This window comes from Amia ocellicauda, chromosome 19 (genome assembly GCF_036373705.1).
Source record: "Amia ocellicauda isolate fAmiCal2 chromosome 19, fAmiCal2.hap1, whole genome shotgun sequence".
In the NCBI taxonomy this organism is placed as follows: Eukaryota; Metazoa; Chordata; class Actinopteri; order Amiiformes; family Amiidae; genus Amia; species Amia ocellicauda.
In genome coordinates, this window is record NC_089868.1 from 195,842 (window position 1) to 211,242 (window position 15,401).

The 15,401-nt window shown below is 56.4% G+C and overlaps 20 non-coding genes across 20 annotated transcripts; 14 read left to right on the plus strand and 6 right to left on the minus strand.

Annotated features, from left to right (window-relative positions):
- Positions 1–355: 355 nt before the first annotated feature.
- On the minus strand, positions 356–427 carry trnad-guc (transfer RNA aspartic acid (anticodon GUC)). The gene has a single exon. It is a non-coding gene; the product is annotated as a tRNA-Asp (tRNA).
- A 207-nt stretch (positions 428–634) lies between these two features.
- Positions 635–717, plus strand: trnal-cag (transfer RNA leucine (anticodon CAG)). The gene has a single exon. It is a non-coding gene; the product is annotated as a tRNA-Leu (tRNA).
- Positions 718–842: 125 nt separating this feature from the next.
- trnas-uga (transfer RNA serine (anticodon UGA)) lies at positions 843–924 on the plus strand. Its single transcript has one exon. It is a non-coding gene; the product is annotated as a tRNA-Ser (tRNA).
- Positions 925–2,337: 1,413 nt separating this feature from the next.
- Positions 2,338–2,409, minus strand: trnad-guc (transfer RNA aspartic acid (anticodon GUC)). The gene has a single exon. It is a non-coding gene; the product is annotated as a tRNA-Asp (tRNA).
- A 207-nt stretch (positions 2,410–2,616) lies between these two features.
- On the plus strand, positions 2,617–2,699 carry trnal-cag (transfer RNA leucine (anticodon CAG)). Its single transcript has one exon. It is a non-coding gene; the product is annotated as a tRNA-Leu (tRNA).
- A 125-nt stretch (positions 2,700–2,824) lies between these two features.
- trnas-uga (transfer RNA serine (anticodon UGA)) lies at positions 2,825–2,906 on the plus strand. Its single transcript has one exon. It is a non-coding gene; the product is annotated as a tRNA-Ser (tRNA).
- A 1,849-nt stretch (positions 2,907–4,755) lies between these two features.
- trnad-guc (transfer RNA aspartic acid (anticodon GUC)) lies at positions 4,756–4,827 on the minus strand. Its single transcript has one exon. It is a non-coding gene; the product is annotated as a tRNA-Asp (tRNA).
- Positions 4,828–5,034: 207 nt separating this feature from the next.
- Positions 5,035–5,117, plus strand: trnal-cag (transfer RNA leucine (anticodon CAG)). Its single transcript has one exon. It is a non-coding gene; the product is annotated as a tRNA-Leu (tRNA).
- A 125-nt stretch (positions 5,118–5,242) lies between these two features.
- On the plus strand, positions 5,243–5,324 carry trnas-uga (transfer RNA serine (anticodon UGA)). The gene has a single exon. It is a non-coding gene; the product is annotated as a tRNA-Ser (tRNA).
- A 2,233-nt stretch (positions 5,325–7,557) lies between these two features.
- Positions 7,558–7,629, minus strand: trnad-guc (transfer RNA aspartic acid (anticodon GUC)). The gene has a single exon. It is a non-coding gene; the product is annotated as a tRNA-Asp (tRNA).
- A 207-nt stretch (positions 7,630–7,836) lies between these two features.
- trnal-cag (transfer RNA leucine (anticodon CAG)) lies at positions 7,837–7,919 on the plus strand. Its single transcript has one exon. It is a non-coding gene; the product is annotated as a tRNA-Leu (tRNA).
- Positions 7,920–8,044: 125 nt separating this feature from the next.
- Positions 8,045–8,126, plus strand: trnas-uga (transfer RNA serine (anticodon UGA)). Its single transcript has one exon. It is a non-coding gene; the product is annotated as a tRNA-Ser (tRNA).
- Positions 8,127–9,961: 1,835 nt separating this feature from the next.
- On the minus strand, positions 9,962–10,033 carry trnad-guc (transfer RNA aspartic acid (anticodon GUC)). The gene has a single exon. It is a non-coding gene; the product is annotated as a tRNA-Asp (tRNA).
- Positions 10,034–10,240: 207 nt separating this feature from the next.
- trnal-cag (transfer RNA leucine (anticodon CAG)) lies at positions 10,241–10,323 on the plus strand. The gene has a single exon. It is a non-coding gene; the product is annotated as a tRNA-Leu (tRNA).
- Positions 10,324–10,448: 125 nt separating this feature from the next.
- Positions 10,449–10,530, plus strand: trnas-uga (transfer RNA serine (anticodon UGA)). Its single transcript has one exon. It is a non-coding gene; the product is annotated as a tRNA-Ser (tRNA).
- Positions 10,531–12,276: 1,746 nt separating this feature from the next.
- On the plus strand, positions 12,277–12,359 carry trnal-cag (transfer RNA leucine (anticodon CAG)). The gene has a single exon. It is a non-coding gene; the product is annotated as a tRNA-Leu (tRNA).
- Positions 12,360–12,484: 125 nt separating this feature from the next.
- Positions 12,485–12,566, plus strand: trnas-uga (transfer RNA serine (anticodon UGA)). The gene has a single exon. It is a non-coding gene; the product is annotated as a tRNA-Ser (tRNA).
- Positions 12,567–14,387: 1,821 nt separating this feature from the next.
- trnad-guc (transfer RNA aspartic acid (anticodon GUC)) lies at positions 14,388–14,459 on the minus strand. The gene has a single exon. It is a non-coding gene; the product is annotated as a tRNA-Asp (tRNA).
- Positions 14,460–14,666: 207 nt separating this feature from the next.
- On the plus strand, positions 14,667–14,749 carry trnal-cag (transfer RNA leucine (anticodon CAG)). The gene has a single exon. It is a non-coding gene; the product is annotated as a tRNA-Leu (tRNA).
- Positions 14,750–14,874: 125 nt separating this feature from the next.
- Positions 14,875–14,956, plus strand: trnas-uga (transfer RNA serine (anticodon UGA)). Its single transcript has one exon. It is a non-coding gene; the product is annotated as a tRNA-Ser (tRNA).
- The last annotated feature ends 445 nt before the right edge of the window (positions 14,957–15,401 follow it).

Here is a 15,401-nt window from a genome sequence, read left to right on the forward strand (position 1 = left end):
CCTGTGATCCAAGCTCCTGGGAGGCTGAGGCTCGAGGACGGCTTGAGCTGAGGAGATCTGTGTGGCGGTGGGCTGTGCCGATCAGGGGTCCGTGTTAAAATCGGCATCGATATGGTGACCCCGGGGGAGCCCAGGGTCACCAGGTCGTCTAAGGAGGGGTGAACCAACCCAGGTCGGAAACGGAGCAGGTGAAAGCCCCCGTGCCAATCGGTTCTGGGACAGCTCCTGTGAGTAGCCGCCGCCGTGCAGCCTGAGTGACACAGCGGAACTCGACCTTTTGGTCGTGAGGACAAAGGCAGGTGCAACTGCTTTCTTTACGGACAACAGGCCGAGGTAGCAAAAGGAGCAGAGCAGCCTCCCCGTCGGGGAATCGAACCCCGGTCTCCCGCGTGACAGGCGGGGATACTCACCACTATACTAACGAGGACGGCACGGCAGGGCCTTTCCAGGCTCGCCGTGGCCGACCGCCTCCGCTGTGTCCCGTCATCGCACTTTCGTAGCGTTCTACGGCCAAGGCGAGGCATCCGCTGGCTGCACCGCCCCGCGTCATTCAACCGTTGGGTGTCCAGTCTCGAGCACGCTGTGAGCTTTGCGAGGGCCAGCGGCCAGCGGCCAGCAGCCCCCGGGTCAGCAGGTCAGGATGGCCGAGCGGTCTAAGGCGCTGCGTTCAGGTCGCAGTCTCCCCCGGAGGCGTGGGTTCGAACCCCACTTCTGACATAGCCGGAGCTGCTTTTGCGCTTTTTGGGACGCTGGCGTGTCTTGCGCTTCCCTCCCCGCCCTCAACGCCACGTGATCCCAAACGGTCTCCCACACCAACTGCGCCCCTACCCGCCCGTCCAGCGGTAGTCGTGGCCGAGTGGTTAAGGCGGCGGACTTGAAATCCACTGGGGTCTCCCCGCGCAGGTTCAAATCCTGCCGACTACGATGCCGGAGAGCACCGCCCCACGGGCCGGCTTGATTTCCCAAACCCCACAAGAGATGATAGCACTGCTTGTCCCGTAGCTCTTTTGCCAGCTCTCTCTCTCTCTCTCTCTCTCTATCTATCTATCTTTGACTTGCTTTTATATACATAAATATATATAATAAATCATAGATAAATAAATAAATAAATCCTTCCCTGGGTCAGAAGCCGCACATCGGGTCAAAAACAAGCGGAGTTGCTGCCGGACGTGGTGCCGCGCGCCTGTGATCCAAGCTCCTGGGAGGCTGAGGCTCGAGGACGGCTTGAGCTGAGGAGATCTGTGTGGCGGTGGGCTGTGCCGATCAGGGGTCCGCGTTAAAATCGGCATCGATATGGTGACCCCGGGGGAGCCCAGGGTCACCAGGTCGTCTAAGGAGGGGTGAACCAACCCAGGTCGGAAACGGAGCAGGTGAAAGCCACAAAAGATGAGAGCACTGCTTGTCCCATAGCTCATTTGCCAGCTCTCTCTCTCTCTCTATCTATCTATCATTGACTTGCTTTTATATACATAAATATATATAATAAATCATAGATAAATAAATAAATAAATCCTTCCCTGGGTCAGAAGCCGCACATCGGGTCAAAAACAAGCGGAGTTGCTGCCGGACGTGGTGCCGCGCGCCTGTGATCCAAGCTCCTGGGAGGCTGAGGCTCGAGGACGGCTTGAGCTGAGGAGATCTGTGTGGCGGTGGGCTGTGCCGATCAGGGGTCCGCGTTAAAATCGGCATCGATATGGTGACCCCGGGGGAGCCCAGGGTCACCAGGTCGTCTAAGGAGGGGTGAACCAACCCAGGTCGGAAACGGAGCAGGTGAAAGCCACAAAAGATGAGAGCACTGCTTGTCCCGTAGCTCATTTGCCAGCTCTCTCTCTCTCTCTATCTATCTATCTTTGACTTGCTTTTATATACATAAATATATATAATAAATCATAGATAAATAAATAAATAAATCCTTCCCTGGGTCAGAGGCCGCACATCGGGTCAAAAACAAGCGGAGTTGCTGCCGGACGTGGTGGCGCGCGCCTGTGATCCAAGCTCCTGGGAGGCTGAGGCTCGAGGACGGCTTGAGCTGAGGAGATCTGTGTGGCGGTGGGCTGTGCCGATCAGGGGTCCGTGTTAAAATCGGCATCGATATGGTGACCCCGGGGGAGCCCAGGGTCACCAGGTCGTCTAAGGAGGGGTGAACCAACCCAGGTCGGAAACGGAGCAGGTGAAAGCCCCCGTGCCAATCGGTTCTGGGACAGCTCCTGTGAGTAGCCGCCGCCGTGCAGCCTGAGTGACACAGCGGAACTCGACCTTTTGGTCGTGAGGACAAAGGCAGGTGCAACTGCTTTCTTTACGGACAACAGGCCGAGGTAGCAAAAGGAGCAGAGCAGCCTCCCCGTCGGGGAATCGAACCCCGGTCTCCCGCGTGACAGGCGGGGATACTCACCACTATACTAACGAGGACGGCACGGCAGGGCCTTTCCAGGCTCGCCGTGGCCGACCGCCTCCGCTGTGTCCCGTCATCGCACTTTCGTAGCGTTCTACGGCCAAGGCGAGGCATCCGCTGGCTGCACCGCCCCGCGTCATTCAACCGTTGGGTGTCCAGTCTCGAGCACGCTGTGAGCTTTGCGAGGGCCAGCGGCCAGCGACCAGCAGCCCCCGGGTCAGCAGGTCAGGATGGCCGAGCGGTCTAAGGCGCTGCGTTCAGGTCGCAGTCTCCCCCGGAGGCGTGGGTTCGAACCCCACTTCTGACATAGCCGGAGCTGCTTTTGCGCTTTTTGGGACGCTGGCGTGTCTTGCGCTTCCCTCCCCGCCCTCAACGCCACGTGATCCCAAACGGTCTCCCACACCAACTGCGCCCCTACCCGCCCGTCCAGCGGTAGTCGTGGCCGAGTGGTTAAGGCGGCGGACTTGAAATCCACTGGGGTCTCCCCGCGCAGGTTCAAATCCTGCCGACTACGATGCCGGAGATCACCGCCCCACGGGCCGGCTTGATTTCCCAAACCCCACAAGAGATGATAGCACTGCTTGTCCCGTAGCTCTTTTGCCAGCTCTTTTGCCAGCTCTTTTGCCAGCTCTCTCTCTCTCTCTCTCTCTCTCTCTCTCTATCTATCTATCTATCTTTGACTTGCTTTTATATACATAAATATATATAATAAATCATAGATAAATAAATAAATAAATCCTTCCCTGGGTCAGAAGCCGCACATCGGGTCAAAAACAAGCGGAGTTGCTGCCGGACGTGGTGCCGCGCGCCTGTGATCCAAGCTCCTGGGAGGCTGAGGCTCGAGGACGGCTTGAGCTGAGGAGATCTGTGTGGCGGTGGGCTGTGCCGATCAGGGGTCCGCGTTAAAATCGGCATCGATATGGTGACCCCGGGGGAGCCCAGGGTCACCAGGTCGTCTAAGGAGGGGTGAACCAACCCAGGTCGGAAACGGAGCAGGTGAAAGCCACAAAAGATGAGAGCACTGCTTGTCCCGTAGCTCATTTGCCAGCTCTCTCTCTCTCTCTATCTATCTATCATTGACTTGCTTTTATATACATAAATATATATAATAAATCATAGATAAATAAATAAATAAATCCTTCCCTGGGTCAGAAGCCGCACATCGGGTCAAAAACAAGCGGAGTTGCTGCCGGACGTGGTGCCGCGCGCCTGTGATCCAAGCTCCTGGGAGGCTGAGGCTCGAGGACGGCTTGAGCTGAGGAGATCTGTGTGGCGGTGGGCTGTGCCGATCAGGGGTCCGCGTTAAAATCGGCATCGATATGGTGACCCCGGGGGAGCCCAGGGTCACCAGGTCGTCTAAGGAGGGGTGAACCAACCCAGGTCGGAAACGGAGCAGGTGAAAGCCACAAAAGATGAGAGCACTGCTTGTCCCGTAGCTCATTTGCCAGCTCTCTCTCTCTCTCTATCTATCTATCTTTGACTTGCTTTTATATACATAAATATATATAATAAATCATAGATAAATAAATAAATAAATCCTTCCCTGGGTCAGAGGCCGCACATCGGGTCAAAAACAAGCGGAGTTGCTGCCGGACGTGGTGCCGCGCGCCTGTGATCCAAGCTCCTGGGAGGCTGAGGCTCGAGGACGGCTTGAGCTGAGGAGATCTGTGTGGCGGTGGGCTGTGCCGATCAGGGGTCCGCGTTAAAATCGGCATCGATATGGTGACCCCGGGGGAGCCCAGGGTCACCAGGTCGTCTAAGGAGGGGTGAACCAACCCAGGTCGGAAACGGAGCAGGTGAAAGCCACAAAAGATGAGAGCACTGCTTGTCCCGTAGCTCATTTGCCAGCTCTCTCTCTCTCTCTATCTATCTATCATTGACTTGCTTTTATATACATAAATATATATAATAAATCATAGATAAATAAATAAATAAATCCTTCCCTGGGTCAGAAGCCGCACATCGGGTCAAAAACAAGCGGAGTTGCTGCCGGACGTGGTGCCGCGCGCCTGTGATCCAAGCTCCTGGGAGGCTGAGGCTCGAGGACGGCTTGAGCTGAGGAGATCTGTGTGGCGGTGGGCTGTGCCGATCAGGGGTCCGTGTTAAAATCGGCATCGATATGGTGACCCCGGGGGAGCCCAGGGTCACCAGGTCGTCTAAGGAGGGGTGAACCAACCCAGGTCGGAAACGGAGCAGGTGAAAGCCCCCGTGCCAATCGGTTCTGGGACAGCTCCTGTGAGTAGCCGCCGCCGTGCAGCCTGAGTGACACAGCGGAACTCGACCTTTTGGTCGTGAGGACAAAGGCAGGTGCAACTGCTTTCTTTACGGACAACAGGCCGAGGTAGCAAAAGGAGCAGAGCAGCCTCCCCGTCGGGGAATCGAACCCCGGTCTCCCGCGTGACAGGCGGGGATACTCACCACTATACTAACGAGGACGGCACGGCAGGGCCTTTCCAGGCTCGCCGTGGCCGACCGCCTCCGCTGTGTCCCGTCATCGCACTTTCGTAGCGTTCTACGGCCAAGGCGAGGCATCCGCTGGCTGCACCGCCCCGCGTCATTCAACCGTTGGGTGTCCAGTCTCGAGCACGCTGTGAGCTTTGCGAGGGCCAGCGGCCAGCGGCCAGCAGCCCCCGGGTCAGCAGGTCAGGATGGCCGAGCGGTCTAAGGCGCTGCGTTCAGGTCGCAGTCTCCCCCGGAGGCGTGGGTTCGAACCCCACTTCTGACATAGCCGGAGCTGCTTTTGCGCTTTTTGGGACGCTGGCGTGTCTTGCGCTTCCCTCCCCGCCCTCAACGCCACGTGATCCCAAACGGTCTCCCACACCAACTGCGCCCCTACCCGCCCGTCCAGCGGTAGTCGTGGCCGAGTGGTTAAGGCGGCGGACTTGAAATCCACTGGGGTCTCCCCGCGCAGGTTCAAATCCTGCCGACTACGATGCCGGAGATCACCGCCCCACGGGCCGGCTTGATTTCCCAAACCCCACAAGAGATGATAGCACTGCTTGTCCCGTAGCTCTTTTGCCAGCTCTCTCTCTCTCTCTCTCTCTCTCTCTCTCTCTCTCTCTATCTATCTATCTATCTTTGACTTGCTTTTATATACATAAATATATATAATAAATCATAGATAAATAAATAAATAAATCCTTCCCTGGGTCAGAAGCCGCACATCGGGTCAAAAACAAGCGGAGTTGCTGCCGGACGTGGTGCCGCGCGCCTGTGATCCAAGCTCCTGGGAGGCTGAGGCTCGAGGACGGCTTGAGCTGAGGAGATCTGTGTGGCGGTGGGCTGTGCCGATCAGGGGTCCGCGTTAAAATCGGCATCGATATGGTGACCCCGGGGGAGCCCAGGGTCACCAGGTCGTCTAAGGAGGGGTGAACCAACCCAGGTCGGAAACGGAGCAGGTGAAAGCCACAAAAGATGAGAGCACTGCTTGTCCCGTAGCTCATTTGCCAGCTCTCTCTCTCTCTCTATCTATCTATCATTGACTTGCTTTTATATACATAAATATATATAATAAATCATAGATAAATAAATAAATAAATCCTTCCCTGGGTCAGAAGCCGCACATCGGGTCAAAAACAAGCGGAGTTGCTGCCGGACGTGGTGCCGCGCGCCTGTGATCCAAGCTCCTGGGAGGCTGAGGCTCGAGGACGGCTTGAGCTGAGGAGATCTGTGTGGCGGTGGGCTGTGCCGATCAGGGGTCCGCGTTAAAATCGGCATCGATATGGTGACCCCGGGGGAGCCCAGGGTCACCAGGTCGTCTAAGGAGGGGTGAACCAACCCAGGTCGGAAACGGAGCAGGTGAAAGCCACAAAAGATGAGAGCACTGCTTGTCCCGTAGCTCATTTGCCAGCTCTCTCTCTCTCTCTATCTATCTATCTTTGACTTGCTTTTATATACATAAATATATATAATAAATCATAGATAAATAAATAAATAAATCCTTCCCTGGGTCAGAGGCCGCACATCGGGTCAAAAACAAGCGGAGTTGCTGCCGGACGTGGTGCCGCGCGCCTGTGATCCAAGCTCCTGGGAGGCTGAGGCTCGAGGACGGCTTGAGCTGAGGAGATCTGTGTGGCGGTGGGCTGTGCCGATCAGGGGTCCGCGTTAAAATCGGCATCGATATGGTGACCCCGGGGGAGCCCAGGGTCACCAGGTCGTCTAAGGAGGGGTGAACCAACCCAGGTCGGAAACGGAGCAGGTGAAAGCCACAAAAGATGAGAGCACTGCTTGTCCCGTAGCTCATTTGCCAGCTCTCTCTCTCTCTCTATCTATCTATCATTGACTTGCTTTTATATACATAAATATATATAATAAATCATAGATAAATAAATAAATAAATCCTTCCCTGGGTCAGAAGCCGCACATCGGGTCAAAAACAAGCGGAGTTGCTGCCGGACGTGGTGCCGCGCGCCTGTGATCCAAGCTCCTGGGAGGCTGAGGCTCGAGGACGGCTTGAGCTGAGGAGATCTGTGTGGCGGTGGGCTGTGCCGATCAGGGGTCCGCGTTAAAATCGGCATCGATATGGTGACCCCGGGGGAGCCCAGGGTCACCAGGTCGTCTAAGGAGGGGTGAACCAACCCAGGTCGGAAACGGAGCAGGTGAAAGCCACAAAAGATGAGAGCACTGCTTGTCCCGTAGCTCATTTGCCAGCTCTCTCTCTCTCTCTATCTATCTATCTTTGACTTGCTTTTATATACATAAATATATATAATAAATCATAGATAAATAAATAAATAAATCCTTCCCTGGGTCAGAGGCCGCACATCGGGTCAAAAACAAGCGGAGTTGCTGCCGGACGTGGTGGCGCGCGCCTGTGATCCAAGCTCCTGGGAGGCTGAGGCTCGAGGACGGCTTGAGCTGAGGAGATCTGTGTGGCGGTGGGCTGTGCCGATCAGGGGTCCGTGTTAAAATCGGCATCGATATGGTGACCCCGGGGGAGCCCAGGGTCACCAGGTCGTCTAAGGAGGGGTGAACCAACCCAGGTCGGAAACGGAGCAGGTGAAAGCCCCCGTGCCAATCGGTTCTGGGACAGCTCCTGTGAGTAGCCGCCGCCGTGCAGCCTGAGTGACACAGCGGAACTCGACCTTTTGGTCGTGAGGACAAAGGCAGGTGCAACTGCTTTCTTTACGGACAACAGGCCGAGGTAGCAAAAGGAGCAGAGCAGCCTCCCCGTCGGGGAATCGAACCCCGGTCTCCCGCGTGACAGGCGGGGATACTCACCACTATACTAACGAGGACGGCACGGCAGGGCCTTTCCAGGCTCGCCGTGGCCGACCGCCTCCGCTGTGTCCCGTCATCGCACTTTCGTAGCGTTCTACGGCCAAGGCGAGGCATCCGCTGGCTGCACCGCCCCGCGTCATTCAACCGTTGGGTGTCCAGTCTCGAGCACGCTGTGAGCTTTGCGAGGGCCAGCGGCCAGCGGCCAGCAGCCCCCGGGTCAGCAGGTCAGGATGGCCGAGCGGTCTAAGGCGCTGCGTTCAGGTCGCAGTCTCCCCCGGAGGCGTGGGTTCGAACCCCACTTCTGACATAGCCGGAGCTGCTTTTGCGCTTTTTGGGACGCTGGCGTGTCTTGCGCTTCCCTCCCCGCCCTCAACGCCACGTGATCCCAAACGGTCTCCCACACCAACTGCGCCCCTACCCGCCCGTCCAGCGGTAGTCGTGGCCGAGTGGTTAAGGCGGCGGACTTGAAATCCACTGGGGTCTCCCCGCGCAGGTTCAAATCCTGCCGACTACGATGCCGGAGATCACCGCCCCACGGGCCGGCTTGATTTCCCAAACCCCACAAGAGATGATAGCACTGCTTGTCCCGTAGCTCTTTTGCCAGCTCTTTTGCCAGCTCTCTCTCTCTCTCTCTCTCTCTCTCTCTATCTATCTATCTATCTTTGACTTGCTTTTATATACATAAATATATATAATAAATCATAGATAAATAAATAAATAAATCCTTCCCTGGGTCAGAAGCCGCACATCGGGTCAAAAACAAGCGGAGTTGCTGCCGGACGTGGTGCCGCGCGCCTGTGATCCAAGCTCCTGGGAGGCTGAGGCTCGAGGACGGCTTGAGCTGAGGAGATCTGTGTGGCGGTGGGCTGTGCCGATCAGGGGTCCGCGTTAAAATCGGCATCGATATGGTGACCCCGGGGGAGCCCAGGGTCACCAGGTCGTCTAAGGAGGGGTGAACCAACCCAGGTCGGAAACGGAGCAGGTGAAAGCCACAAAAGATGAGAGCACTGCTTGTCCCGTAGCTCATTTGCCAGCTCTCTCTCTCTCTCTATCTATCTATCATTGACTTGCTTTTATATACATAAATATATATAATAAATCATAGATAAATAAATAAATAAATCCTTCCCTGGGTCAGAAGCCGCACATCGGGTCAAAAACAAGCGTAGTTGCTGCCGGACGTGGTGCCGCGCGCCTGTGATCCAAGCTCCTGGGAGGCTGAGGCTCGAGGACGGCTTGAGCTGAGGAGATCTGTGTGGCGGTGGGCTGTGCCGATCAGGGGTCCGCGTTAAAATCGGCATCGATATGGTGACCCCGGGGGAGCCCAGGGTCACCAGGTCGTCTAAGGAGGGGTGAACCAACCCAGGTCGGAAACGGAGCAGGTGAAAGCCACAAAAGATGAGAGCACTGCTTGTCCCGTAGCTCATTTGCCAGCTCTCTCTCTCTCTCTATCTATCTATCTTTGACTTGCTTTTATATACATAAATATATATAATAAATCATAGATAAATAAATAAATAAATCCTTCCCTGGGTCAGAGGCCGCACATCGGGTCAAAAACAAGCGGAGTTGCTGCCGGACGTGGTGCCGCGCGCCTGTGATCCAAGCTCCTGGGAGGCTGAGGCTCGAGGACGGCTTGAGCTGAGGAGATCTGTGTGGCGGTGGGCTGTGCCGATCAGGGGTCCGCGTTAAAATCGGCATCGATATGGTGACCCCGGGGGAGCCCAGGGTCACCAGGTCGTCTAAGGAGGGGTGAACCAACCCAGGTCGGAAACGGAGCAGGTGAAAGCCACAAAAGATGAGAGCACTGCTTGTCCCGTAGCTCATTTGCCAGCTCTCTCTCTCTCTCTATCTATCTATCTTTGACTTGCTTTTATATACATAAATATATATAATAAATCATAGATAAATAAATAAATAAATCCTTCCCTGGGTCAGAGGCCGCACATCGGGTCAAAAACAAGCGGAGTTGCTGCCGGACGTGGTGGCGCGTGCCTGTGATCCAAGCTCCTGGGAGGCTGAGGCTCGAGGACGGCTTGAGCTGAGGAGATCTGTGTGGCGGTGGGCTGTGCCGATCAGGGGTCCGTGTTAAAATCGGCATCGATATGGTGACCCCGGGGGAGCCCAGGGTCACCAGGTCGTCTAAGGAGGGGTGAACCAACCCAGGTCGGAAACGGAGCAGGTGAAAGCCCCCGTGCCAATCGGTTCTGGGACAGCTCCTGTGAGTAGCCGCCGCCGTGCAGCCTGAGTGACACAGCGGAACTCGACCTTTTGGTCGTGAGGACAAAGGCAGGTGCAACTGCTTTCTTTACGGACAACAGGCCGAGGTAGCAAAAGGAGCAGAGCAGCCTCCCCGTCGGGGAATCGAACCCCGGTCTCCCGCGTGACAGGCGGGGATACTCACCACTATACTAACGAGGACGGCACGGCAGGGCCTTTCCAGGCTCGCCGTGGCCGACCGCCTCCGCTGTGTCCCGTCATCGCACTTTCGTAGCGTTCTACGGCCAAGGCGAGGCATCCGCTGGCTGCACCGCCCCGCGTCATTCAACCGTTGGGTGTCCAGTCTCGAGCACGCTGTGAGCTTTGCGAGGGCCAGCGGCCAGCGGCCAGCAGCCCCCGGGTCAGCAGGTCAGGATGGCCGAGCGGTCTAAGGCGCTGCGTTCAGGTCGCAGTCTCCCCCGGAGGCGTGGGTTCGAACCCCACTTCTGACATAGCCGGAGCTGCTTTTGCGCTTTTTGGGACGCTGGCGTGTCTTGCGCTTCCCTCCCCGCCCTCAACGCCACGTGATCCCAAACGGTCTCCCACACCAACTGCGCCCCTACCCGCCCGTCCAGCGGTAGTCGTGGCCGAGTGGTTAAGGCGGCGGACTTGAAATCCACTGGGGTCTCCCCGCGCAGGTTCAAATCCTGCCGACTACGATGCCGGAGATCACCGCCCCACGGGCCGGCTTGATTTCCCAAACCCCACAAGAGATGATAGCACTGCTTGTCCCGTAGCTCTTTTGCCAGCTCTTTTGCCAGCTCTCTCTCTCTCTCTCTCTCTCTCTCTCTCTCTCTCTCTCTCTCTCTCTCTCTCTCTCTCTCTCTATCTATCTATCATTGACTTGCTTTTATATACATAAATATATATAATAAATCATAGATAAATAAATAAATAAATCCTTCCCTGGGTCAGAAGCCGCACATCGGGTCAAAAACAAGCGGAGTTGCTGCCGGACGTGGTGCCGCGCGCCTGTGATCCAAGCTCCTGGGAGGCTGAGGCTCGAGGACGGCTTGAGCTGAGGAGATCTGTGTGGCGGTGGGCTGTGCCGATCAGGGGTCCGCGTTAAAATCGGCATCGATATGGTGACCCCGGGGGAGCCCAGGGTCACCAGGTCGTCTAAGGAGGGGTGAACCAACCCAGGTCGGAAACGGAGCAGGTGAAAGCCACAAAAGATGAGAGCACTGCTTGTCCCGTAGCTCATTTGCCAGCTCTCTCTCTCTCTCTATCTATCTATCATTGACTTGCTTTTATATACATAAATATATATAATAAATCATAGATAAATAAATAAATAAATCCTTCCCTGGGTCAGAAGCCGCACATCGGGTCAAAAACAAGCGGAGTTGCTGCCGGACGTGGTGCCGCGCGCCTGTGATCCAAGCTCCTGGGAGGCTGAGGCTCGAGGACGGCTTGAGCTGAGGAGATCTGTGTGGCGGTGGGCTGTGCCGATCAGGGGTCCGCGTTAAAATCGGCATCGATATGGTGACCCCGGGGGAGCCCAGGGTCACCAGGTCGTCTAAGGAGGGGTGAACCAACCCAGGTCGGAAACGGAGCAGGTGAAAGCCACAAAAGATGAGAGCACTGCTTGTCCCGTAGCTCATTTGCCAGCTCTCTCTCTCTCTCTATCTATCTATCTTTGACTTGCTTTTATATACATAAATATATATAATAAATCATAGATAAATAAATAAATAAATCCTTCCCTGGGTCAGAGGCCGCACATCGGGTCAAAAACAAGCGGAGTTGCTGCCGGACGTGGTGGCGCGCGCCTGTGATCCAAGCTCCTGGGAGGCTGAGGCTCGAGGACGGCTTGAGCTGAGGAGATCTGTGTGGCGGTGGGCTGTGCCGATCAGGGGTCTGTGTTAAAATCGGCATCGATATGGTGACCCCGGGGGAGCCCAGGGTCACCAGGTCGTCTAAGGAGGGGTGAACCAACCCAGGTCGGAAACGGAGCAGGTGAAAGCCCCCGTGCCAATCGGTTCTGGGACAGCTCCTGTGAGTAGCCGCCGCCGTGCAGCCTGAGTGACACAGCGGAACTCGACCTTTTGGTCGTGAGGACAAAGGCAGGTGCAACTGCTTTCTTTACGGACAACAGGCCGAGGTAGCAAAAGGAGCAGAGCAGCCTCCCCGTCGGGGAATCGAACCCCGGTCTCCCGCGTGACAGGCGGGGATACTCAACACTATACTAACGAGGACGGCACGGCAGGGCCTTTCCAGGCTCGCCGTGGCCGACCGCCTCCGCTGTGTCCCGTCATCACACTTTCGTAGCGTTCTACGGCCAAGGCGAGGCATCCGCTGGCTGCACCGCCCCGCGTCATTCAACCGTTGGGTGTCCAGTCTCGAGCACGCTGTGAGCTTTGCGAGGGCCAGCGGCCAGCGACCAGCAGCCCCCGGGTCAGCAGGTCAGGATGGCCGAGCGGTCTAAGGCGCTGCGTTCAGGTCGCAGTCTCCCCCGGAGGCGTGGGTTCGAACCCCACTTCTGACATAGCCGGAGCTGCTTTTGCGCTTTTTGGGACGCTGGCGTGTCTTGCGCTTCCCTCCCCGCCCTCAACGCCACGTGATCCCAAACGGTCTCCCACACCAACTGCGCCCCTACCCGCCCGTCCAGCGGTAGTCGTGGCCGAGTGGTTAAGGCGGCGGACTTGAAATCCACTGGGGTCTCCCCGCGCAGGTTCAAATCCTGCCGACTACGATGCCGGAGAGCACCGCCCCACGGGCCGGCTTGATTTCCCAAACCCCACAAGAGATTATAGCACTGCTTGTCCCGTAGCTCTTTTGCCAGCTCTCTCTCTCTCTCTCTCTCTCTCTCTCTCTATCTATCTATCTTTGACTTGCTTTTATATACATAAATATATATAATAAATCATAGATAAATAAATAAATAAATCCTTCCCTGGGTCAGAAGCCGCACATCGGGTCAAAAACAAGCGGAGTTGCTGCCGGACGTGGTGCCGCGCGCCTGTGATCCAAGCTCCTGGGAGGCTGAGGCTCGAGGACGGCTTGAGCTGAGGAGATCTGTGTGGCGGTGGGCTGTGCCGATCAGGGGTCCGCGTTAAAATCGGCATCGATATGGTGACCCCGGGGGAGCCCAGGGTCACCAGGTCGTCTAAGGAGGGGTGAACCAACCCAGGTCGGAAACGGAGCAGGTGAAAGCCACAAAAGATGAGAGCACTGCTTGTCCCGTAGCTCATTTGCCAGCTCTCTCTCTCTCTCTATCTATCTATCATTGACTTGCTTTTATATACATAAATATATATAATAAATCATAGATAAATAAATAAATAAATCCTTCCCTGGGTCAGAAGCCGCACATCGGGTCAAAAACAAGCGGAGTTGCTGCCGGACGTGGTGCCGCGCGCCTGTGATCCAAGCTCCTGGGAGGCTGAGGCTCGAGGACGGCTTGAGCTGAGGAGATCTGTGTGGCGGTGGGCTGTGCCGATCAGGGGTCCGCGTTAAAATCGGCATCGATATGGTGACCCCGGGGGAGCCCAGGGTCACCAGGTCGTCTAAGGAGGGGTGAACCAACCCAGGTCGGAAACGGAGCAGGTGAAAGCCACAAAAGATGAGAGCACTGCTTGTCCCGTAGCTCATTTGCCAGCTCTCTCTCTCTCTCTATCTATCTATCTTTGACTTGCTTTTATATACATAAATATATATAATAAATCATAGATAAATAAATAAATAAATCCTTCCCTGGGTCAGAGGCCGCACATCGGGTCAAAAACAAGCGGAGTTGCTGCCGGACGTGGTGCCGCGCGCCTGTGATCAAAGCTCCTGGGAGGCTGAGGCTCGAGGACGGCTTGAGCTGAGGAGATCTGTGTGGCGGTGGGCTGTGCCGATCAGGGGTCCGCGTTAAAATCGGCATCGATATGGTGACCCCGGGGGAGCCCAGGGTCACCAGGTCGTCTAAGGAGGGGTGAACCAACCCAGGTCGGAAACGGAGCAGGTGAAAGCCACAAAAGATGAGAGCACTGCTTGTCCCGTAGCTCATTTGCCAGCTCTCTCTCTCTCTCTATCTATCTATCTTTGACTTGCTTTTATATACATAAATATATATAATAAATCATAGATAAATAAATAAATAAATCCTTCCCTGGGTCAGAGGCCGCACATCGGGTCAAAAACAAGCGGAGTTGCTGCCGGACGTGGTGGCGCGCGCCTGTGATCCAAGCTCCTGGGAGGCTGAGGCTCGAGGACGGCTTGAGCTGAGGAGATCTGTGTGGCGGTGGGCTGTGCCGATCAGGGGTCCGTGTTAAAATCGGCATCGATATGGTGACCCCGGGGGAGCCCAGGGTCACCAGGTCGTCTAAGGAGGGGTGAACCAACCCAGGTCGGAAACGGAGCAGGTGAAAGCCCCCGTGCCAATCGGTTCTGGGACAGCTCCTGTGAGTAGCCGCCGCCGTGCAGCCTGAGTGACACAGCGGAACTCGACCTTTTGGTCGTGAGGACAAAGGCAGGTGCAACTGCTTTCTTTACGGACAACAGGCCGAGGTAGCAAAAGGAGCAGAGCAGCCTCCCCGTCGGGGAATCGAACCCCGGTCTCCCGCGTGACAGGCGGGGATACTCACCACTATACTAACGAGGACGGCACGGCAGGGCCTTTCCAGGCTCGCCGTGGCCGACCGCCTCCGCTGTGTCCCGTCATCGCACTTTCGTAGCGTTCTACGGCCAAGGCGAGGCATCCGCTGGCTGCACCGCCCCGCGTCATTCAACCGTTGGGTGTCCAGTCTCGAGCACGCTGTGAGCTTTGCGAGGGCCAGCGGCCAGCGACCAGCAGCCCCCGGGTCAGCAGGTCAGGATGGCCGAGCGGTCTAAGGCGCTGCGTTCAGGTCGCAGTCTCCCCCGGAGGCGTGGGTTCGAACCCCACTTCTGACATAGCCGGAGCTGCTTTTGCGCTTTTTGGGACGCTGGCGTGTCTTGCGCTTCCCTCCCCGCCCTCAACGCCACGTGATCCCAAACGGTCTCCCACACCAACTGCGCCCCTACCCGCCCGTCCAGCGGTAGTCGTGGCCGAGTGGTTAAGGCGGCGGACTTGAAATCAACTGGGGTCTCCCCGCGCAGGTTCAAATCCTGCCGACTACGATGCCGGAGAGCACCGCCCCACGGGCCGGCTTGATTTCCCAAACCCCACAAGAGATGATAGCACTGCTTGTCCCGTAGCTCTTTTGCCAGCTCTCTCTCTCTCTCTATCTATCTATCTTTGACTTGCTTTTATATACATAAATATATATAATAAATCATAGATAAATAAATAAATAAATCCTTCCCTGGGTCAGAAGCCGCACATCGGGTCAAAAACAAGCGGAGTTGCTGCCGGACGTGGTGCCGCGCGCCTGTGATCCAAGCTCCTGGGAGGCTGAGGCTCGAGGACGGCTTGAGCTGAGGAGATCTGTGTGGCGGTGGGCTGTGCCGATCAGGGGTCCGCGTTAAAATCGGCATCGATATGGTGACCCCGGGGGAGCCCAGGGTCACCAGGTCGTCTAAGGAGGGGTGAACCAACCCAGGTCGGAAACGGAGCAGGTGAAAG